Source organism: Staurois parvus, unplaced genomic scaffold, assembly GCF_062004578.1.
Source record: "Staurois parvus isolate SC_StPar_1 unplaced genomic scaffold, SC_StPar_1.0 ptg000287l, whole genome shotgun sequence".
Lineage (NCBI taxonomy): Eukaryota > Metazoa > Chordata > Amphibia > Anura > Ranidae > Staurois > Staurois parvus.
This window is the reverse complement of record NW_028318083.1, coordinates 24,442,470-24,465,232: the sequence shown is the minus strand read 5'-3', so window position 1 is coordinate 24,465,232 and position 22,763 is coordinate 24,442,470.

The following is a 22,763-nucleotide window of genomic DNA, read 5'->3' as shown; positions in this document are numbered from 1 at the left end:
TGCCTCGACCCCTTCCTCTGCTGCCACGTCTGCTCGCTCCTAAAACATTGCCTCCTCTGCCACTCCTCTGCATGTTGTCTGACATACTCTTTAATTAAACGATTCTGTGTCCCTGAGCAACAATTCTGTGTCTGTCCCTGAGTAACAATTCTGTGTCCCTGAGTAACGTTTCTGTGGCCCTAAGTAACAGTTCTGTGGCCCTCAGTAACAATTCTGTGTCCCTCAGTAACAATTCTGTGTCCCTCAGTAACAATTCTGTGTCTGTCCCTGAGTAACAATTCTGTGTCTGTCCCTGAGTAACAATTCTGTGTCCCTGAGTAACGTTTCTGTGGCCCTAAGTAACAGTTCTGTGGCCCTAAGTAACAATTCTGTGTCCCTCAGTAACAATTCTGTGTCTGTCCCTGAGTAACAATTCTTTGTCCCTGAGTAACAATTCTGTGTCCCTCAGTAACAATTCTGTGTCCCTCAGTAACAATTCTGTGTCCCTCAGTAACAATTCTGTGTCTGTCCCTGAGTAACAATTCTGTGTCCCTGAGTAACGTTTCTGTGGCCCTAAGTAACAGTTCTGTGGCCCTAAGTAACAATTCTGTGTCCCTCAGTAACAATTCTGTGTCTGTCCCTGAGTAACAATTCTGTGTCTGTCCCTGAGTAACAATTCTGTGTCCCTCAGTAACAATTCTGTGTCCCTCAGTAACAATTCTGTGTCTGTCCCTGAGTAACAATTCTGTGTCTGTCCCTGAGTAACAATTCTGTGTCCCTAAGTAACGTTTCTGTGTCCCTAAGTAACGTTTCTGTGGCCCTAAGTAACGATTCTGTGGCCCTAAGTAACGATTCTGTGGCCCTAAGTAACGTTTCTGTGGCCCTAAGTAACGTTTTTGTGGCCCTAAGTAACGTTTCTGTAGCCCTAAGTAACGTTTCTGTGGCCCTAAGTAACGTTTCTGTGGCCCTAAGTAACGGTTCTGTGTCCCTCAGTAACAATTCTGTATCCCTCAGTAACAATTCTGTGTCTGTCCCTGAGTAACAATTCTGTGTCCCTAAGTAACGTTTCTGTGGCCCTAAGTAACAGTTCTGTGGCCCTCAGTAACAATTCTGTGTCCCTCAGTAACAATTCTGTGTCTGTCCCTAAGTAACAATTCTGTGGCCCTAAGTAACGTTTCTGTGGCCCTAAGTAACGTTTCTGTGTCCCTAAGTAACGGTTCTGTGTCCCTCAGTAACAATTCTGTATCCCTCAGTAACAATTCTGTGTCTGTCCCTGAGTAACAATTCTGTGTCCCTAAGTAACGTTTCTGTGGCCCTAAGTAACGGTTCTGTGGCCCTCAGTAACAATTTTGTGTCCCTCAGTAACAATTCTGTGTCTGTCCCTAAGTAACAATTCTGTGGCCCTAAGTAAAGTTTCTGTGGCCCTAAGTAACGTTTCTGTGGCCCTAAGTAACGATTCTGTGGCCCTAAGTAACGTTTCTGTGGCCCTAAGAAACGTTTCTGTGGCCCTCAGTAACAAATCTGTGTCCCTCAGTAACAATTCTGTGTCTGTCCCTAAGTAACAATTCTGTGGCCCTAAGTAACGTTTCTGTGGCCCTAAGTAACGTTTCTGTGGCCCTAAGTAACGGTTCTGTGTCCCTCAGTAACAATTCTGTATCCCTCAGTAACAATTCTGTGTCTGTCCCTGAGTAACAATTCTGTGTCCCTAAGTAACGTTTCTGTGGCCCTAAGTAACGGTTCTGTGGCCCTCAGTAACAATTCTGTGTCCCTCAGTAACAATTCTGTGTCTGTCCCTAAGTAACAATTCTGTGGCCCTAAGTAACGTTTCTGTGGCCCTAAGTAACGTTTCTGTGGCCCTAAGTAACGTTTCTGTGGCCCTCAGTAACCAATCTGTGTCCCTCAGTAACAATTCTGTGTCTGTCCCTAAGTAACAATTCTGTGGCCCTAAGTAACGTTTCTGTGGCCCTAAGTAACGGTTCTGTGGCCCTCAGTAACAATTCTGTGTCCCTCAATAACAATTCTGTGTCTGTCCCTAAGTAACAATTCTGTGGCCCTAAGTAACGTTTCTGTGGCCCTAAGTAACGTTTCTGTGGCCCTAAGTAACGATTCTGTGGCCCTCAGTAACAATTCTGTATCCCTCAGTAACAATTCTGTGTCTGTCCCTGAGTAACAATTCTGTGTCCCTAAGTAATGTTTCTGTGGCCCTAACTAACGATTCTGTGGCCCTAAGTAACGTTTCTGTGGCCCTAAGTAACAGTTCTGTGGCCCTAAGTAACAATTCTGTGTCCCTCAGTAACAATTCTGTGTCTGTCCCTGAGTAACAATTCTGTGTCTGTCCCTGAGTAACAATTCTGTGTCCCTCAGTAACAATTCTGTGTCCCTCAGTAACAATTCTGTGTCTGTCCCTGAGTAACAATTCTGTGTCCCTAAGTAACGTTTCTGTGTCCCTAAGTAACGTTTCTGTGGCCCTAAGTAACGATTCTGTGGCCCTAAGTAACGTTTCTGTGGCCCTAAGTAACGTTTCTGTGGCCCTAAGTAACGTTTTTGTGGCCCTAAGTAACGTTTCTGTAGCCCTAAGTAACGTTTCTGTGGCCCTAAGTAACGTTTCTGTGGCCCTAAGTAACGGTTCTGTGTCCCTCAGTAACAATTCTGTATCCCTCAGTAACAATTCTGTGTCTGTCCCTGAGTAACAATTCTGTGTCCCTAAGTAACATTTCTGTGGCCCTAAGTAACAGTTCTGTGGCCCTCAGTAACAATTCTGTGTCCCTCAGTAACAATTCTGTGTCTGTCCCTAAGTAACAATTCTGTGGCCCTAAGTAACGTTTCTGTGGCCCTAAGTAACGTTTCTGTGTCCCTAAGTAACGGTTCTGTGTCCCTCAGTAACAATTCTGTATCCCTCAGTAACAATTCTGTGTCTGTCCCTGAGTAACAATTCTGTGTCCCTAAGTAACGTTTCTGTGGCCCTAAGTAACGGTTCTGTGGCCCTCAGTAACAATTTTGTGTCCCTCAGTAACAATTCTGTGTCTGTCCCTAAGTAACAATTCTGTGGCCCTAAGTAAAGTTTCTGTGGCCCTAAGTAACGTTTCTGTGGCCCTAAGTAACGATTCTGTGGCCCTAAGTAACGTTTCTGTGGACCTAAGAAACGTTTCTGTGGCCCTCAGTAACAAATCTGTGTCCCTCAGTAACAATTCTGTGTCTGTCCCTAAGTAACAATTCTGTGGCCCTAAGTAACGTTTCTGTGGCCCTAAGTAACGTTTCTGTGGCCCTAAGTAACGGTTCTGTGTCCCTCAGTAACAATTCTGTATCCCTCAGTAACAATTCTGTGTCTGTCCCTGAGTAACAATTCTGTGTCCCTAAGTAACGTTTCTGTGGCCCTAAGTAACGGTTCTGTGGCCCTCAGTAACAATTCTGTGTCCCTCAGTAACAATTCTGTGTCTGTCCCTAAGTAACAATTCTGTGGCCCTAAGTAACGTTTCTGTGGCCCTAAGTAACGTTTCTGTGGCCCTAAGTAACGTTTCTGTGGCCCTCAGTAACCAATCTGTGTCCCTCAGTAACAATTCTGTGTCTGTCCCTAAGTAACAATTCTGTGGCCCTAAGTAACGTTTCTGTGGCCCTAAGTAACGGTTCTGTGGCCCTCAGTAACAATTCTGTGTCCCTCAATAACAATTCTGTGTCTGTCCCTAAGTAACAATTCTGTGGCCCTAAGTAACGTTTCTGTGGCCCTAAGTAACGTTTCTGTGGCCCTAAGTAACGATTCTGTGGCCCTCAGTAACAATTCTGTATCCCTCAGTAACAATTCTGTGTCTGTCCCTGAGTAACAATTCTGTGTCCCTAAGTAATGTTTCTGTGGCCCTAACTAACGATTCTGTGGCCCTAAGTAACGTTTCTGTGGCCCTAAGTAACGTTTCTGTGGCCCTCAGTAACAAATCTGTGTCCCTCAGTAACAATTCTGTGTCTGTCCCTAAGTAACAATTCTGTGGCCCTAAGTAACGTTTCTGTGGCCCTAAGTAACGGTTCTGTGGCCCTCAGTAACAATTCTGTGTCCCTCAATAACAATTCTGTGTCTGTCCCTAAGTAACAATTCTGTGGCCCTAAGTAACGTTTCTGTGGCCCTAAGTAACGTTTCTGTGGCCCTAAGTAACGATTCTGTGGCCCTCAGTAACAAATCTGTGTCCCTCAGTAACAATTCTGTGTCTGTCCCTAAGTAACAATTCTGTGGCCCTAAGTAACGTTTCTGTGGCCCTAAGTAATGATTCTGTGGCCCTCAGTAACAATTCTGTATCCCTCAGTAACAATTCTGTCTGTCCCTGAGTAACAATTCTGTGTCCCTAAGTAACGTTTCTGTGGCCCTAACTAACGATTCTGTGGCCCTAAGTAACGTTTCTGTGGCCCTAAGTAACGATTCTGTGGCCCTAACTAACGTTTCTGTGTCCCTAAGTAACGTTTCTCTGTCCCTAACTCTCTCCCTGAATACAGCCAGGTCTGCCTCTGTTGAATGACTGGAGGCAAATGGAGAATTCTAAAATGGCCGCCATTTATAGCTCGACCATTACACTGTGCTGGCTGGCTGGCTGCTGATTGGCTAATGCGATCACATGTCATGAATGAATGCATTATGGGTCAGCGCGCCTTGTCTGCGCGCCTTCCCAGACATCCCCGCTCCGTCGCCGCACATGTCGCCGCCATTTTAGGAAAAATTTCGATTCGCGCATCCGAAGTCTGCTTATTTTCGGATTCGACGCGAATCGAAATTTTCCTAATATTCGAAACGAATTCCACTTCGCCTACTTTGATTCGCTCATCTCTAGTTATGGCATTGTGTTATTTTAACAGTCAATTGCGCAGTCATGCAATGCTGCACCCAAATGAAATTTACGTCCTTTTTTCCCATGAATAGAGTTTTCTTTCAGTGGTATTTGATTGCCTGTGCGTTTTTTTATTTTTGCGCTATAAACAAAAAAAGACCAACAATTTTGAAAAAAAAACCACTATATTTTTTACTTTTTGCTATTAAACATGTCCAATAAAAAAATTTAAAAATCAAATTTTTGGCTTAAATTTAGGCCAAAATGTATTCTGCTACATGTCTTTGCTAAAAAACCCCAATACATGTAAATTAATTGGTTTGCGTGAAAGTTATAGCATTTACAAATGGTGGTATATATACTGAACTTTTTTTTTTTTACTAGTAATGGCAGTGATCAGTGACTTATAGCGGGACTGCGGCGGGCATTCTGACACTAGGCGGAACTGACATCCCTAGTGACACCAATACAGTGATCAGTGCTAATAAAATGCACTGGCACTGTACTAATGGCACTGGGCAGGAAGGGGTTAACATCTGGAGCGATCAAAGGGTTAACAGTGTGCATTCCAATACAAACTAGGAAACTACCTTCCAGTTTCGGCCACGACTGGAAGTGACATCACCTGGCTCCATCTCTCTGACGCGTTGTGTCACAGATCACATGACTTCCTCCAACTGCAATCAACAGGTGGCTTAGAGCATTCAGGCATTGAGATTACACTGCACTATAATTATTTAGTTTATCTGATTTACTGTGAAGTGTCACACAGTTAGGTGATAGTGGCAGTTTTTGCAAAATAGTGGGACAAAAAAATAAATAAATAAACCGTGCAGAAACATATACAGCAATGGTAATTAAACAGGGATAGTTGTTAAGATAAGGAAAGGAGTGGGATAAGGGATGGAAGTGGGAAGTAAAGCTGCCATAGATACATTTAAATTATTTCTGGTTCAACAGGGACTGGCAGAATTTTGATCCATCTATGACCATTCCCATTCGAGCGCAGTCGACCCAGTTGCTCTTGATCAGGCTTGCTGGAAAATTTTAGACCGTTAAAGCGGTAGTAAACTTTGTTAAAAAAAACAAAAAGAGCCCTATGCGGCTTACTCCATAATTTGCTAGTATGCATGCATACTAGAACATTATGGCATACTTACTTTAAAACAAAGCATGCTGCCACCTGATAGGGCTTCCATCTTCACCCGATCTTCCTTCCTGGTTTGCGGGTTGTGGCCGCTTGAATGGCCAAGCCGCAATGATGTCACTGGCGCATGCGCTCTAAGTATGCCGTCCCTTCAGAGTGCATGCGCCAGTGACATCACCAGCTGCATCCTGTGTGAATATCTCCTAAACACTGCAAGTTTAGGAGATATACACTGTATTTACAGGTAAGCCTTATTATAGGCTTACCTGTAGGTAAAAGTTCAAAAGCGGAGTTTACTACTGCTTTAACAAATTCCTCCACTTTTGGAAAAAGACTCACTAGTGTCCTGAACTGTAATACATCTCCATACAAAATCAACACTGTGCTGTAAAAGTCCTCACCAAACATATGTGAAAATTCAAATAATTCTAACTTTTACTATTGCCTTGCATTGTGCTCATCCTCAATAGCCAGGAACTATATTGCACCTTCATGCTCACTGCTGTTGCAAACACACACACTCTCTACAAAAAGGGATGCACAAACTGAAGGCTATCAGTAAGAGTAGGACAACATGTAAATAATATAAAAAAGGGTTTTGGGAAACGTGGGGGGAGAAAACCTGGAGGGTGCAAAATCTGGTGCAGTTCTACCTAAAAACCAGCTTCTAAATTCAGCTTGTTCAATTAAGCTTTGACAATAAAAACTGGAAGCTGATTGATTTTTGTGCAGAACTGCACAAGATTTTGCACTCTCCAATTTTAGGAAATAAACCCCATTGTGTATCTAGGCCTTTTAAAGAGGTGCACAACTGTGACCCACAAGGTTTGCTTTTTTATGGAATAGATAAGATCATAGGGAGTTGGAAAGGATCCAACATGAAGAAATTAATTTTGCAAAATTAAACCCGTTGGATATACGCACTGGACACTTTAACACCGCATGGTCTTAATATATATATATATATATATATATATATATATATATATATATATATATATATCACATATTTTTAAGATTATAGTCTTAAGTATCTTATATGATTTAGTCTATTCATATTTATAGAATAAGAGTGTTGATTGAATAATTAATCCCCTTCCATTTAGATTAACTCTGGTTCTAGATTTATTAATCTGGTGGTTATTAATTTTACCTTTTTTATACATTTTCTTATACATGCTTTAATTTTTTATATTTACTTTTTTTGTATTTTTAGCAATGCTTTGGGATATGTTTCAAATGTTGGGGTTTTATTTTCACTTTTATTTTTATTTGCTGTAGCATTGAGATATACAGTATTTATATGATGGTAACTGCACTGAGCAGTTTTGACCACAAGATGATGCAATATTAAATGAATAGAAACTGATGCACAAGTTAATCCATTAGAGCAGGGGTGTCAAACTGGTGGCCCTCCAGCTGTTGCAAAACTACAAGTCCCATCATGCCTCTGCCTTTGGAAGTCATGCTTGTAACTGTCAATCTTGCAATGCCTCATGGGACTTGTAGTTTGGCAACAGCTGGAGGGCCACCAGTTTGACACCCATGCATTAGAGGGAGCCGAAATGGAATGAACAAGGCCGGATTAGTAAATAGAAGCAATGGTGTATATATAGGCTAATGAGAAAGTCGGCAACCATTTGTCCCTGAAGACGTCAATCATAGATGAAACGCGTTGGACATAATTTCCTGCATGACGTTGCATCTGCTTTTGTCACTTCTGGCTGGAGGAACACAAACCAGAAGTACTAGAAGTCAGAAGTTGCGGCTGCCATATTGGAGTCCCTTGATGTGCATTAAATAACTGTTGTTTGTAAAATCACTGCTGAATGTAAATGCAATACTTTTTGCTGCATTGGATTTTAAGTTTAATAAGATCTACTACATTATGGCACTTTTTTTTTGGCTTTATTACGCATGTGAGCTGCTTTATGGAGGAGAACATTTTTTGACTGGATCTGCTGTGTGGTGGGGGATACCCAAAGAGCAAGGCTGATGTATCTATCCAAGGAGCGTAAGAGGAGAAAGGACTGCCAAGGAGTGGATTGTAAAAGGAAGCTATTATAGATCCACTTATTAGCTTAAGGGGTCGCTATTTTTGGTGAGTGTGTGTGTGTATACCAGCAGTGAACACGGAGGTGTATTATAGTACTTTTATTGCCACATCTATTATTTATTTTATGAACTTTCATAACATAGAACTTGTATTAGTTTTGAAAGAGTGTGATTAGTTGTTGTCTCAAGTAATAATTTTATTGATTGATGACATCTTTCACGTATGGGAGATTCTATGATGTTATGATTATTTTATGTTCCTTATTGATTTGAAATGTGTTGGTTTTACAAGCGTGGCACAGTATATACTATACATATTGCTGGAAATTTTTGCTTTGATTAGCACTGCAGTCAATCGACTGCAGCACTGATTAGTGTGTTCTGATGTGCAGTGCAGTGGGGAGGATTCCTCCATCCATCTTGAATGTGTGGATGGGGGAATTGGTCATTTATTTTGCTCAGTGGCTGGATAATAATAAAAAAAAACAAAAACATCAGTCTATGGCAGCAATGGGCAAACTACGGCCCGCGGGCCGTATACGGACCTTTTAATCCGGCCCGCGGAGCATGATACTGTCAGGATGGCTGTCAGGATGTGTGTAGGCGGGGCAGCGTGACGAATGTGAGGGGAGCTAGGCTCCTCTCACAGTCCTCCCTGAAGACCGGAACGGCGCGGGAACACGGCGAGAGGAACGCGCGGAGCAAAGGTAAGTAAATTGACACAGGGGGGACTTGGGGACTTAATATGGGGGATGAATTAATATGGGGAATGAATTACTATAGGGGGGATGAATTACTATACGGGGGATAAATTACTATATGGGGGATGAATTACTATGGGGGATGAATTACTATGGGGGATGAATTACTATATGGGGGATTAATTACTATGGTGGATTAATTACTATGGGGGATGAATTACTATGGGGGATGAATTACTATGGGGGATGAATTACTATATGGGGGATTAATTACTATGGGGGATGAATTACTATGGGGGATGAATTACTATGGGGGATGAATTACTATATGGGGGATTAATTACTATGCTTACTATGGGGGAATATTACTATACTTACTATGGATGAAACACACATCATTCATCTACTCTTGGTCCGGCCCCCGGGTCCAATATATGAACCCATTGCGGCCCTCAAGTCAAAAAGTTTGCCCACCCCTGGTCTATGGCCAGGTTAGTGATCTGCAAAAGCAAGGTCTACATTTATACCATGAGATTTTCTGTCAAACAGAATCTTCATTTATAGTTCTAAAGTTTTCCTGTCCTGGGTAATTTTAAAGTTCCCTTTAAGGACAAAAAACATTACTGTCCTCCATAATTTGGTCTGTTTGTGAGAACTTATGTCCCACAAGTGTGCAGTAATCATCTTCTTTATGTTCTAATATTGTGTGTCTATTAAAGTTACTTATTTTTTAATACCTGTGTTGTTTTATCAAAATAACATTTTTGGTTTTAATATTTTGCATTGAATGAGGTACACAACATTACTGGAGGTAAGCTATATGATCATGTAATATTAAAGGTCACTTTTGGTGAGTGACACTTTTTATTGAATGGATCAGTCTGCATAGTTTGCAGCATTTGCTGGTGCAAGGTTTAGTTTTGTTGTTTGCGTCTCTGTGATCAGAATGAAGTTTCCTGCCTATTAATTTATGGCTGAGATTGGATGGTTGCCAGAAGGCCTTCATTGGGTCTTATTGAAATATTTCTTCCACTGTTATGCTGGGTTGCAGCTCTTTGATTATCTTTCTTATCCCTTCTTGTGCTGAATTGTATGTGGTTACTAGAGGTAGTCATTTTTTTTTTCTTATTTATTTATATATATTTAGTATTGTAGACGTTACCTTTGGGTTTTCAAGGCTGCGTTTCTTGTACTGATGGTTTTCTCTATTTAACCTTTCTTATGGAAAGATTTTGCTAATATTCTGAGATGGGGTTTTTTCAGTCTTCTGGGTCAGAGCATATGCTCTGGTATCTGGTGGCCTGGCTGTGTATGATGGCTCTTTGGTGTGTTGAGGGTGGAATCTGGAAGGGGGATAGTTTTGGAGACACTGCTGGTCCCGAAGGGATTAAGCCTCAGCCGGGGAAATCTTGAAAGGCACCAGAAAGGGTTCAGCACTTGTGTCATGGACATAGAGTGGAGAGAAGCGGGAGCTCTCAGACAAGCTGAGATGCTGGTTGCTGACCCCCTTGTGGCCTGTCTGGCATCCTTACCACAAAAGAGCCCTAATTCCAGTTAGACCAAAAAATTGGCAGTGAGCCTGCTGTATACTGTAGGTTTGTTGTTCCAGGACTTTGGACTATTAACTTGTTTTGGCTGAGGAAAGCTATTTTTGCTTATCAATTTCTCAAATAAATGCACTGGCTGCTGTTACTAAATAGGCTGGCTGTCATTCCTGAGCAACCTCAGGCCACACCAAATCATGAAATTATCAGCAACATTGCTATGGTATATATGGCTTTGTTGTATAAGGTTTCATTCAGACCAGGAGGTGCGACAGAGCATTCACACTTTTCTGTCTGTTCCTGTGCATGAGATCCATAAATAGGTGCCTGCTATACACTGAAGTTAAATGTCATTATCAAAAGTGTAATAATTGTGTGTTAGAATTAATTCAATGAGCTGTGTAACATCCTCAGTACTGTATTTGTGGTTTGTTGAGTATAGTACATGTACCCATGTGTTGGCTATATCATTATGTCATTCAGAGACATTTACAGATCAGACTATGGTTAATTCTTTTTCTCCCTGGTGCCCAGTGCCAGGACTGCTACATCCCTTCCTGTTAGCAGAGTGGATCCAGTTCTTCTGACAGCAGAGGATCCTGAGACCTGTAGTTCTATAGCTAATACATACTATATTTCTGAGTGTGAATGAACTACAACTACCAGAGAGTTGGGGAACTGCAAGGTTGCTGGGAGAGCAGATATATTCTACAGCAGGGAACTGGCTTGCTGTCTTGATACAGGATTAAGAACGGAACTGATGGGGACTGCCATTCTCCTCCAGAGACAGATTGCTGGCTACTGCTGCAGGACTCTGCATACCAGTTAAGCACAGTGATGATGTTGATCGCCACACCAGAATCCCATCAGTTTCTCTGCATCAGGACTGTCACTCTGCAGTCTTTAGGCAGTTATCTGTGCTTGCCATACTGACAGGATGTCAGGCGGTAACTCTGCACTTCTTTGTGAGCAACCAGGAGCCTGTGCAAGAACACTGTTCCTAGGAGGCTGTGCTATCCATGGGATTGGTGAGCAAGCGGATGCCCAACCTCGTTCTGACAACACTCTAGAGACACTCCATGCAGACACCTTTACACTTCAGTACCAAGAGATTTTTCCTTTAAGCATTTACCACAGCCTGTTATCTTCATTGAATTGCCATTACTCACTACTGTATATGGGCCCCACCATTGCTAGCAGAAGGCAACAGCTACTATCACATTAGGAACTTTAAACATCTCAGGACTCAAGTTGCTATTTCTAGTTAAAGGGACCTGTTCACATCTTAGCCATTGTTATTCAAATTAGGGGTGTCTATATCCATTTATGCCAAAGTATATACAGTATACTGTATATATGTATATATATATTTACATAATTCTTTGCATTCCCTATTGTGACACTGGTAGACCAGAGGATGCTGATACATCAACAAGCCTTTTCTTCCCGCTCCCTCTGTAGGTGTTGCAGCTAAATATTTACAACATACCGTTTGTGACCGTATAATCTGTAAAACATTGCTACTTAGTTATTTCCATTCTATCAGTGTTCTGTTTTTATGCGTTAACTTGGGATGTACCTCCTAAACCTTCATTCTGTCATCTACTCTTTTGAATGCACCTAATATAGAGGTATTACTAAAGAATTGTGTCTCTTGCATTATTGTTTCACACTGTTGAAATATGTCTGAACCCAGAGTGTCAGAGGTGTCGGAAGGCTTGCAAGTCAGAGCAACCACTGGGGACAAGCATTGTCAAGCGGCCTCTGTGGAGGTAGCGCTACATAAGAATTTGTGACATGCAGCAATCTCATCCTTCCAAGGAAAGTTGCTGTACAGGGATTCTATATCCAGTAATTAGAAGTGTATTTGGTGGTAATTGTTCAGGAAAACAGTAGTGTCTTGCAGGCAATTATCAGTATTTGTGACTTGGTTTTAGCACATTGTTTTTTACAAGGCTTAAGATTTCTTCGGTGAATGTATTCATATCTTTTATGATGGGTCTGCCTGATATTCCTGTCTGGGGATCCTGGTCAGCATATAGAAGTTACAAATGTATGTATTATCTGCAATTGCACTGTTAAGTTCTGAATGTAGGTGAAAAAAGTATTGCAGAAGGTATTCAGTTGTTTATGTTGCAAGTGCACTAATACGGCTACAGTCACTTCAACGACTAACCCAACATATCTCTTTCCCAATAAAGAGAAATCAGCAGCATTAGATATTAAAACTCTTCCATATTATAACTGTGAGTAAAAAAACATGAAAATCCAAAATAAACACATAGAAATGTGTATAGAAGTGTTCACACATACACAAACATTATATCATCTGAGTCCATTTAGGGTTATAAAAAAAACTAAATGTGTGAATATATTGCAGTCCAACTGAATGTATCCGTGATATTCAATCCTTCAGTGTAAATGACCAGCTACATATATTGAGATGTGTTCCATCAAAGAAAACTACCACCTAGTGCAACAATTAAATAGACGCCTCTTACCAGATGTGGTGGACCATTAGATTATAAATGGTCACAGCACACTTGATGTCAATACCCAGTGCTGACTCAATCCAGGGTCAGGGTGCTCACACTGACATCCATACAATAAGGACCGTGGGATCAAAAAATTACTTCCAAGATTTTTCCATTTATTGAATCAAAACACAGGAAAGAAAAACACAGTGAAGCAAACCGGCTTCACAGATAATAAAAACAAGTAAAAAAAATAATCAAAACAACAATTAGCAGGCTGTAGCAATAAAAAAACTCCAACTCAAATGTACGTTAGTGCGTGATGACGTCACGTAAGAGCCACATCCACTCTCAGCAAAAAATTATAGAACAGGCTGAGTTCTTTGGTGACTGCCTGTACACTATTCTGATGTTCAATATTGCTGGGAGCTATCACTAGTGTCAGCCAGGAGGTTGCTGTTGACTTTGTCTGTGAATACAAAATATAGTTGTGTAGCGTTTACAGCTTGCTGGAGCACTTAACATTAGAGTCAGGCTTCGGTTATTAGAAGTAGACATGGAAATGCTGTACTGAATCCCTAAATGCTGCCTTGCTCATTACAAATTTCTCCGAAGTCCCCACAGAGCTTCTGGCTTTGGCCTCGAAATAATCTTTGAGTTTAGTTGTCTGTCAAAAGTGCTGTGCCATTAAAAGACGCTTTCTCCTAACCTAGCAAAAGTTTCACCTGTTGCCCATCACTAAATAAAATAAAGAATAAAAATAGCTCATTCATAAATTGTGTTTCCATACCCTTACACCTGTTAAGACTCAGGCAAGTGCCTCATTTATTTAGAGGTCAATTCAGCTCTAGATCCAGTACCAATATGATGTCTTGCTTATCTTAGCATGATGATGTCATCAAGCTTTCTGTGATAGCATTACCCTGCATGCACATTGAGAGCCCTTATCGAATAATCCTACATATTCAAAGGCTACCATTACTCCTAACACATCGCAGGAGGCATTTTTAGTCTTGAATCTGTTGATGCTGTAATTCATGTACCTACAATAGTTCCACCACTTATATTTTCTTACAGCAATAACAGCTTCATGGCTGTATGGTTATTTTGAGTTTAACATCAATAATACTCATCTAGTTTCTTTGCATTTATTTGTATTCATTGGATTTATTTTCTCAGAATGAATTATCTTTAAAAATAACCTGTTAGTTTTATGCAGTAGCTGCAGTCATTTTGTGGCTAGGATGACTGTAATTTTAGGCATGTAGCCTATAAAATCACTAGAAACTGTTTTTATTATGAATATAACATAGGCCCTTTGAATACAGTATAAGATACTGTATATCAGAAAGGCATAACTAGAACCTTCCTGGCCCTGGTGAAAGAAACCATGAAGGACCCCACTGCTCCCTTTCCCCCCGAGCTCTTCCCATTGATCCTGGGACCCTTTACACCAATTGTGCTGCCACAGCTGGAACCTTTTACATGTACTGGAGTGGACCCCCATCCTACCATCTTGGGTAGGGTTGCTGCCTTTTCTTTAAGCCAGACCAGAACACTTTAGTGGCACATGGCCATTTTTTATTACACACTATTAGAGATGAGCGAAGAAATGAAAAATTCGATTCGACTGATTCGGCGAATTCGTGGACAATATTCGATTCGAGTCGAATAAATTCGCTGTGAATTTAACTTAAAAAAGGGTGTTTCTAGGCTTCAGAGAGACTTAATATTAGTGCAGAACACTGTACCTTTAATTTAAATGCCCTTGGAGTCTGCTGGGGAAGAGAAATAATACTGTCAGTCAGTATGACATGCAGATGAGTGCCGTCGATCTTAGAATCACCGCACACTTCACTCATTTGGGCAGTCACGGGGCCAAAACCAGAGTGTGGAGCCACAGTGTGGCGGTGGAGGCAGCAGCAATGGGAGGCCATACAGCACCCTATGACAAAAATGGAAACCACCAGCAGTGTGAGGAGACCTGAAAGTGGCACATGGCAGAGTGTGGCGATAGAGACAGCAGCAATGGGAGGCCGTACAGGGACCCATGACACACTCTGGACCTGGCAGCAGCATGAGGAGGCGGTACAGGGGCCCATGACAGATTACGGGCCTGGCAGCAGCATGAGGAGTCGGTACAGGGGCCCATGGCAGATTACGGGCCTGGCAGCAGCAATGGGAGGCCGTACAGGGACCCATGACACACTCTGGACCTGGCAGCAGCATGGGGAGGCGGTACAGGGGCCCATGACAGATTACGGGCCTGGCAGCAGCATGAGGAGTCGGTACGGGGGCCCATGACACACTCTGGACCTGGCAGCAGCATGAGGAGGCGGTACAGGGGCGCATGACAGATTACGAGCCTGGCAGCAGCAACTTGGACAGGAGGACGTTCAGCTTCTGCACCGTCGGGTGCGTGCTCGCAAACTGTTGTCTCTTGGAAACGGATTCCAAGAAAGACTGCTGACGGAATCCGTGAAGATGAGTAGCAGGAGAAGGAGCATCTGAACGAGCGGAATATGCCAACAAGCGACAACAGGGGCCCATGACAGATTACGGGCCTGGCAGCAGCATGAGGAGTCGGTACGGGGGCCCATGGCAGATTACGGGCCTGGCAGCAGCTATGGGAGGCCCGTAATCTGCCAGCACCCTATGACAAAAAATGGAACCCACCAGCAGTGTGAGGAGACCTGAAAGTGGCACATGGCAGCAGAGTGTGGCGATGGAGACAGCAGCAATGGGAGGCCGTACAGGGACCCATGAGAGACTCTGGACCTGGCAGCAGCATGAGGAGGCGGTATAGGGGCCCATGGCAGATTAGGGGCCTGGCAGCAGCTATGGGAGGCCCGTAATCTGCCAGCACCCTATGACAAAAAATGGAACACACCAGCAGTGTGAGGAGACCTGAAAGTGGCACATGGCAGAGTGTGGCGATGGAGGCAGCAGCAATGGGAGGCCGTACAGGGACCCATGAGAGACTCTGGACTTGGCAGCAGCATGAGGAGGCGGTATAGGGGCCCATGGCAGATTAGGGGCCTGGCAGCAGCTATGGGAGGCCCGTAATCTGCCAGCACCCTATGACAAAAAATGGAACACACCAGCAGTGTGAGGAGACCTGAAAGTGGCACATGTTTGGGGCATGATTCATGGCGGATTTAGTCAGTTGTGTCAGGAACTGGTGGTTTGAAATCCAGACTAATCCACGCCTGATTCATTTTCACAAACGTGAGTCTCTCCACACTTTGGGTGGACAGTCGTGTCCTCCGCGGAGTTGCAATACCTCCTGCCGCACTAAACACGCGCTCCGATGCCACGCTACTGGCCGGGCATGACAGCCTTTCAAGGGCAAATTCAGATAGTTGGGGCCAAAGGTCAAGTTTCGTTGCCCAGTAGTCAAGGGGATTGTCTACCTCGGTTGGCAGGGTGCTGTCCAAGTAGGCCTAAGCCTGTTGTTTGAGGTCCTGCTCCAGGTCCACCTGATGCTGCTGCTGCTGCTGCGGCTGGTTAGTAGTTTCCTCACTGCGCTGGTGAAGAAAGCTACTCATCATCGACTGCAGACTGAGGCAGCCGCTGCTGGTGGAGCTGCCACTGCTCCTACCACCCCACCCCTCCCCTGCTGCCATGGCAGCGGAACACGAGCGCACAGGGCCCACAGTGTCTGAGGATGGACGTTGGCGCAGACAGGCAGAGACCAGCTGACTACATAGGTGTTTTTTATAGTACGTTATTTTGGCCTCCCTCTCAGCAGGTGTGAAAAAGGCCACCATTTTTGAACGGTAGCGAGGGTCCAACAAGGTGGACAGCCAAAAGTCATCCCTCTGTCTGATGGTTATTATTCGGCTGTCGCTACGCAAGCAACCGAGCATGCTATGGGCCATTTGTGCCAAGGAATGCGAGGGACTCCCTGCCTCCATCTCCACAGCATACTGCCACGGTGCGTCTAGGTCCTCTGTCTCCTCTTCCTCCTCCTCTACCAGATGCTCCTGCTCCTCCACTCCTGTCCGCTGAGTGGAAAAACCACCCATTTCACTCAATAATTCCTGAGCACCAATGTCCTCCTCTACCTCCTCCTCTTCTTCCAGTCCTGCCCCCACAGGGGCCATGTGGCGTTGAGATCTGTGCGCCACGTCTACCGCACCCTGACCAGCCATTGTTAACAGCATTTGTTCCAGGACGTGCAACAGAGGAATGACGTCGTTCATCCCATAGTCCTGCCGACTCACGAATAGCGTGGCCTCCTCAAAGGGCCTGAGCAAGCGCAGGTGTCACGCATGAGCTGCCAATGGCTGACATCTAAGTTACACAGGGAGTACCTTTATCTGCTTTTAACATCAGGAAATCTGTGATGGCCTTTTGCTGTTCGTAAAGGCGGTCTAACATATGTAGGGTTGAATTCCACGTTGTTGCAACGTCACAGCATGAGGAGTCGGTATAGGGGCCCATGGCAGATTAGGGGCCTGGCAGCAGTTATGGGAGGCCCATAATCTGCCAGCACCCTATGACAAAAAATGGAACACACCAGCAGTGTGAGGAGACCTGAAAGTGGCACATGGCAGAGTGTGGCGATGGAGACAGCAGCAATGGGAGGCCGTACAGGGACCCATGAGAGACTCTGGACCTGGCAGCAGCATGAGGAGGCGGTATATAGGGGCCTACGGCAGATTAGGGGCCTGGCAGCAGCTATAGGAGGCCCGTAATCTGCCAGCACCCTATGTCAAAAAATTCAACACACCAGCAGTGTGTGAGGAGACCTGAAAGTGGCACATGGCAGAGTGTGGCGATGGAGACAGCAGCAATGGGAGGCCGTACAGGGACCCATGACAGACTCTGGACTTGGCAGCAGCATGAGGAGGCGGTATATAGGGGCTTATGGCAGATTAGGGGCCTGGCAGCAGCTATAGGAGGCCCGTAATCTGCCAGCACCCTATGTCAAAAAATTCAACACACCAGCAGTGTGAGGAGACCTGAAAGTGGCACATGGCAGCAGAGTGTGGCGATGGAGACAGCAGCAATGGGAGGCCGTACAGGGACCCATGACAGACTCTGAACTTGGCAGCAGCATGAGGAGGCGGTATATAGGGGCCCATGGCAGATTAGGGGCCTGGCAGCAGCTATGTGAGGCCCGTAATCTGCCTGCACCCTATGTCAAAAAATTTAACACACCAGCAGTGTGAAGAGACCTGAAAGTGGCACATGGCAGCAGACTGTGGCGATGGAGACAGCAGCAATGGGAGGCCGTACAGGGACCATGACAGACTCTGGACTTGGCAGCAGCATGAGGAGGCGGTATATAGGGGCCCATGGCAGATTAGGGGCCTGGCAGCAGCTATGTGAGGCCCGTAATCTGCCTGCACCCTATGTCAAAAAATTTAACACACCAGCAGTGTGAAGAGACCTGAAAGTGGCACATGGCAGCAGACTGTGGCGATGGAGACAGCAGCAATGGGAGGCCGTACAGGGACCATGACAGACTCTGGACTTGGCAGCAGCATGAGGAGGCGGTATATAGGGGCCCATGGCAGATTAGGGGCCTGGCAGCAGCTATGTGAGGCCCGTAATCTGCCTGCACCCTATGTCAAAAAATTAAACACACCAGCAGTGTGAAGAGACCTGAAAGTGGCACATGGCAGCAGAGTGTGGCGATGGAGACAGCAGCAATGGGAGGCCGTACAGGGACCCATGAGAGACTCTAGACTTGGCAGCAGCATGAGGAGGCGGTATATAGGGGCCCATGGCAGATTAGGGGCCTGGCAGCAGCTATGTGAGGCCCGTAATCTGCCTGCACCCTATGTCAAAAAATTTAACACACCAGCAGTGTGAAGAGACCTGAAAGTGGCACATGGCAGCAGAGTGTGGCGATGGAGACAGCAGCAATGGGAGGCCGTACAGGGACCCATGAGAGACTCTAGACTTGGCAGCAGCATGAGGAGGCGGTATATAGGGGCCCATGGCAGATTAGGGGCCTGGCAGCAGCTATGTGAGGCCCGTAATCTGCCTGCACCCTATGTCAAAAAATTAAACACACCAGCAGTGTGAAGAGACCTGAAAGTGGCACATGGCAGCAGAGTGTGGCGATGGAGACAGCAGCAATGGGAGGCCGTACAGGGACCATGACAGACTCTGGACTTGGCAGCAGCATGAGGAGGCGGTATATAGGGGCCCATGGCAGATTAGGGGCCTGGCAGCAGCTATGTGAGGCCCGTAATCTGCCTGCACCCTATGTCAAAAAATTTAACACACCAGCAGTGTGAAGAGACCTGAAAGTGGCACATGGCAGCAGAGTGTGGCGATGGAGACAGCAGCAATGGGAGGCCGTACAGGGACCATGACAGACTCTGGACTTGGCAGCAGCATGAGGAGGCGGTATATAGGGGCCCATGGCAGATTAGGGGCCTGGCAGCAGCTATGTGAGGCCCGTAATCTGCCTGCACCCTATGTCAAAAAATTAAACACACCAGCAGTGTGAAGAGACCTGAAAGTGGCACATGGCAGCAGAGTGTGGCGATGGAGACAGCAGCAATGGGAGGCCGTACAGGGACCATGACAGACTCTGGACTTGGCAGCAGCATGAGGAGGCGGTATATAGGGGCCCATGGCAGATTAGGGGCCTGGCAGCAGCTATGTGAGGCCCGTAATCTGCCTGCACCCTATGTCAAAAAATTTAACACACCAGCAGTGTGAAGAGACCTGAAAGTGGCACATGGCAGCAGAGTGTGGCGATGGAGACAGCAGCAATGGGAGGCCGTACAGGGACCCATGAGAGACTCTAGACTTGGCAGCAGCATGAGGAGGCGGTATATAGGGGCCCATGGCAGATTAGGGGCCTGGCAGCAGCTATGTGAGGCCCGTAATCTGCCTGCACCCTATGTCAAAAAATTAAACACACCAGCAGTGTGAAGAGACCTGAAAGTGGCACATGGCAGCAGAGTGTGGCGATGGAGACAGCAGCAATGGGAGGCCGTACAGGGACCATGACAGACTCTGGACTTGGCAGCAGCATGAGGAGGCGGTATATAGGGGCCCATGGCAGATTAGGGGCCTGGCAGCAGCTATGTGAGGCCCGTAATCTGCCTGCACCCTATGTCAAAAAATTTAACACACCAGCAGTGTGTGAGGAGACCTGAAAGTGGCACATGGCAGAGTGTGGCGATGGAGACAGCAGCAATGGGAGGCCGTACAGGGACCCATGACAGACTCTGGACTTGGCAGCAGCATGAGGAGGCGGTATATAGGGGCTTATGGCAGATTAGGGGCCTGGCAGCAGCTATAGGAGGCCCGTAATCTGCCAGCACCCTATGTCAAAAAATTCAACACACCAGCAGTGTGAGGAGACCTGAAAGTGGCACATGGCAGCAGAGTGTGGCGATGGAGACAGCAGCAATGGGAGGCCGTACAGGGACCCATGACAGACTCTGAACTTGGCAGCAGCATGAGGAGGCGGTATATAGGGGCCCATGGCAGATTAGGGGCCTGGCAGCAGCTATGTGAGGCCCGTAATCTGCCTGCACCCTATGTCAAAAAATTTAACACACCAGCAGTGTGAAGAGACCTGAAAGTGGCACATGGCAGCAGACTGTGGCGATGGAGACAGCAGCAATGGGAGGCCGTACAGGGACCATGACAGACTCTGGACTTGGCAGCAGCATGAGGAGGCGGTATATAGGGGCCCATGGCAGATTAGGGGCCTGGCAGCAGCTATGTGAGGCCCGTAATCTGCCTGCACCCTATGTCAAAAAATTTAACACACCAGCAGTGTGAAGAGACCTGAAAGTGGCACATGGCAGCAGACTGTGGCGATGGAGACAGCAGCAATGGGAGGCCGTACAGGGACCATGACAGACTCTGGACTTGGCAGCAGCATGAGGAGGCGGTATATAGGGGCCCATGGCAGATTAGGGGCCTGGCAGCAGCTATGTGAGGCCCGTAATCTGCCTGCACCCTATGTCAAAAAATTTAACACACCAGCAGTGTGAAGAGACCTGAAAGTGGCACATGGCAGCAGAGTGTGGCGATGGAGACAGCAGCAATGGGAGGCCGTACAGGGACCCATGAGAGACTCTAGACTTGGCAGCAGCATGAGGAGGCGGTATATAGGGGCCCATGGCAGATTAGGGGCCTGGCAGCAGCTATGTGAGGCCCGTAATCTGCCTGCACCCTATGTCAAAAAATTTAACACACCAGCAGTGTGAAGAGACCTGAAAGTGGCACATGGCAGCAGAGTGTGGCGATGGAGACAGCAGCAATGGGAGGCCGTACAGGGACCCATGAGAGACTCTAGACTTGGCAGCAGCATGAGGAGGCGGTATATAGGGGCCCATGGCAGATTAGGGGCCTGGCAGCAGCTATGTGAGGCCCGTAATCTGCCTGCACCCTATGTCAAAAAATTAAACACACCAGCAGTGTGAAGAGACCTGAAAGTGGCACATGGCAGCAGAGTGTGGCGATGGAGACAGCAGCAATGGGAGGCCGTACAGGGACCATGACAGACTCTGGACTTGGCAGCAGCATGAGGAGGCGGTATATAGGGGCCCATGGCAGATTAGGGGCCTGGCAGCAGCTATGTGAGGCCCGTAATCTGCCTGCACCCTATGTCAAAAAATTTAACACACCAGCAGTGTGAAGAGACCTGAAAGTGGCACATGGCAGCAGAGTGTGGCGATGGAGACAGCAGCAATGGGAGGCCGTACAGGGACCATGACAGACTCTGGACTTGGCAGCAGCATGAGGAGGCGGTATATAGGGGCCCATGGCAGATTAGGGGCCTGGCAGCAGCTATGTGAGGCCCGTAATCTGCCTGCACCCTATGTCAAAAAATTAAACACACCAGCAGTGTGAAGAGACCTGAAAGTGGCACATGGCAGCAGAGTGTGGCGATGGAGACAGCAGCAATGGGAGGCCGTACAGGGACCATGACAGACTCTGGACTTGGCAGCAGCATGAGGAGGCGGTATATAGGGGCCCATGGCAGATTAGGGGCCTGGCAGCAGCTATGTGAGGCCCGTAATCTGCCTGCACCCTATGTCAAAAAATTTAACACACCAGCAGTGTGAAGAGACCTGAAAGTGGCACATGGCAGCAGAGTGTGGCGATGGAGACAGCAGCAATGGGAGGCCGTACAGGGACCCATGAGAGACTCTAGACTTGGCAGCAGCATGAGGAGGCGGTATATAGGGGCCCATGGCAGATTAGGGGCCTGGCAGCAGCTATGTGAGGCCCGTAATCTGCCTGCACCCTATGTCAAAAAATTAAACACACCAGCAGTGTGAAGAGACCTGAAAGTGGCACATGGCAGCAGAGTGTGGCGATGGAGACAGCAGCAATGGGAGGCCGTACAGGGACCATGACAGACTCTGGACTTGGCAGCAGCATGAGGAGGCGGTATATAGGGGCCCATGGCAGATTAGGGGCCTGGCAGCAGCTATGTGAGGCCCGTAATCTGCCTGCACCCTATGTCAAAAAATTTAACACACCAGCAGTGTGAAGAGACCTGAAAGTGGCACATGGCAGCAGAGTGTGGCGATGGAGACAGCAGCAATGGGAGGCCGTACAGGGACCCATGAGAGACTCTAGACTTGGCAGCAGCATGAGGAGGCGGTATATAGGGGCCCATGGCAGATTAGGGGCCTGGCAGCAGCTATGTGAGGCCCGTAATCTGCCTGCACCCTATGTCAAAAAATTAAACACACCAGCAGTGTGAAGAGACCTGAAAGTGGCACATGGCAGCAGAGTGTGGCGATGGAGACAGCAGCAATGGGAGGCCGTACAGGGACCATGACAGACTCTGGACTTGGCAGCAGCATGAGGAGGCGGTATATAGGGGCCCATGGCAGATTAGGGGCCTGGCAGCAGCTATGTGAGGCCCGTAATCTGCCTGCACCCTATGTCAAAAAATTAAACACACCAGCAGTGTGAAGAGACCTGAAAGTGGCACATGGCAGCAGAGTGTGGCGATGGAGACAGCAGCAATGGGAGGCCGTACAGGGACCATGACAGACTCTGGACTTGGCAGCAGCATGAGGAGGCGGTATATAGGGGCCCATGGCAGATTAGGGGCC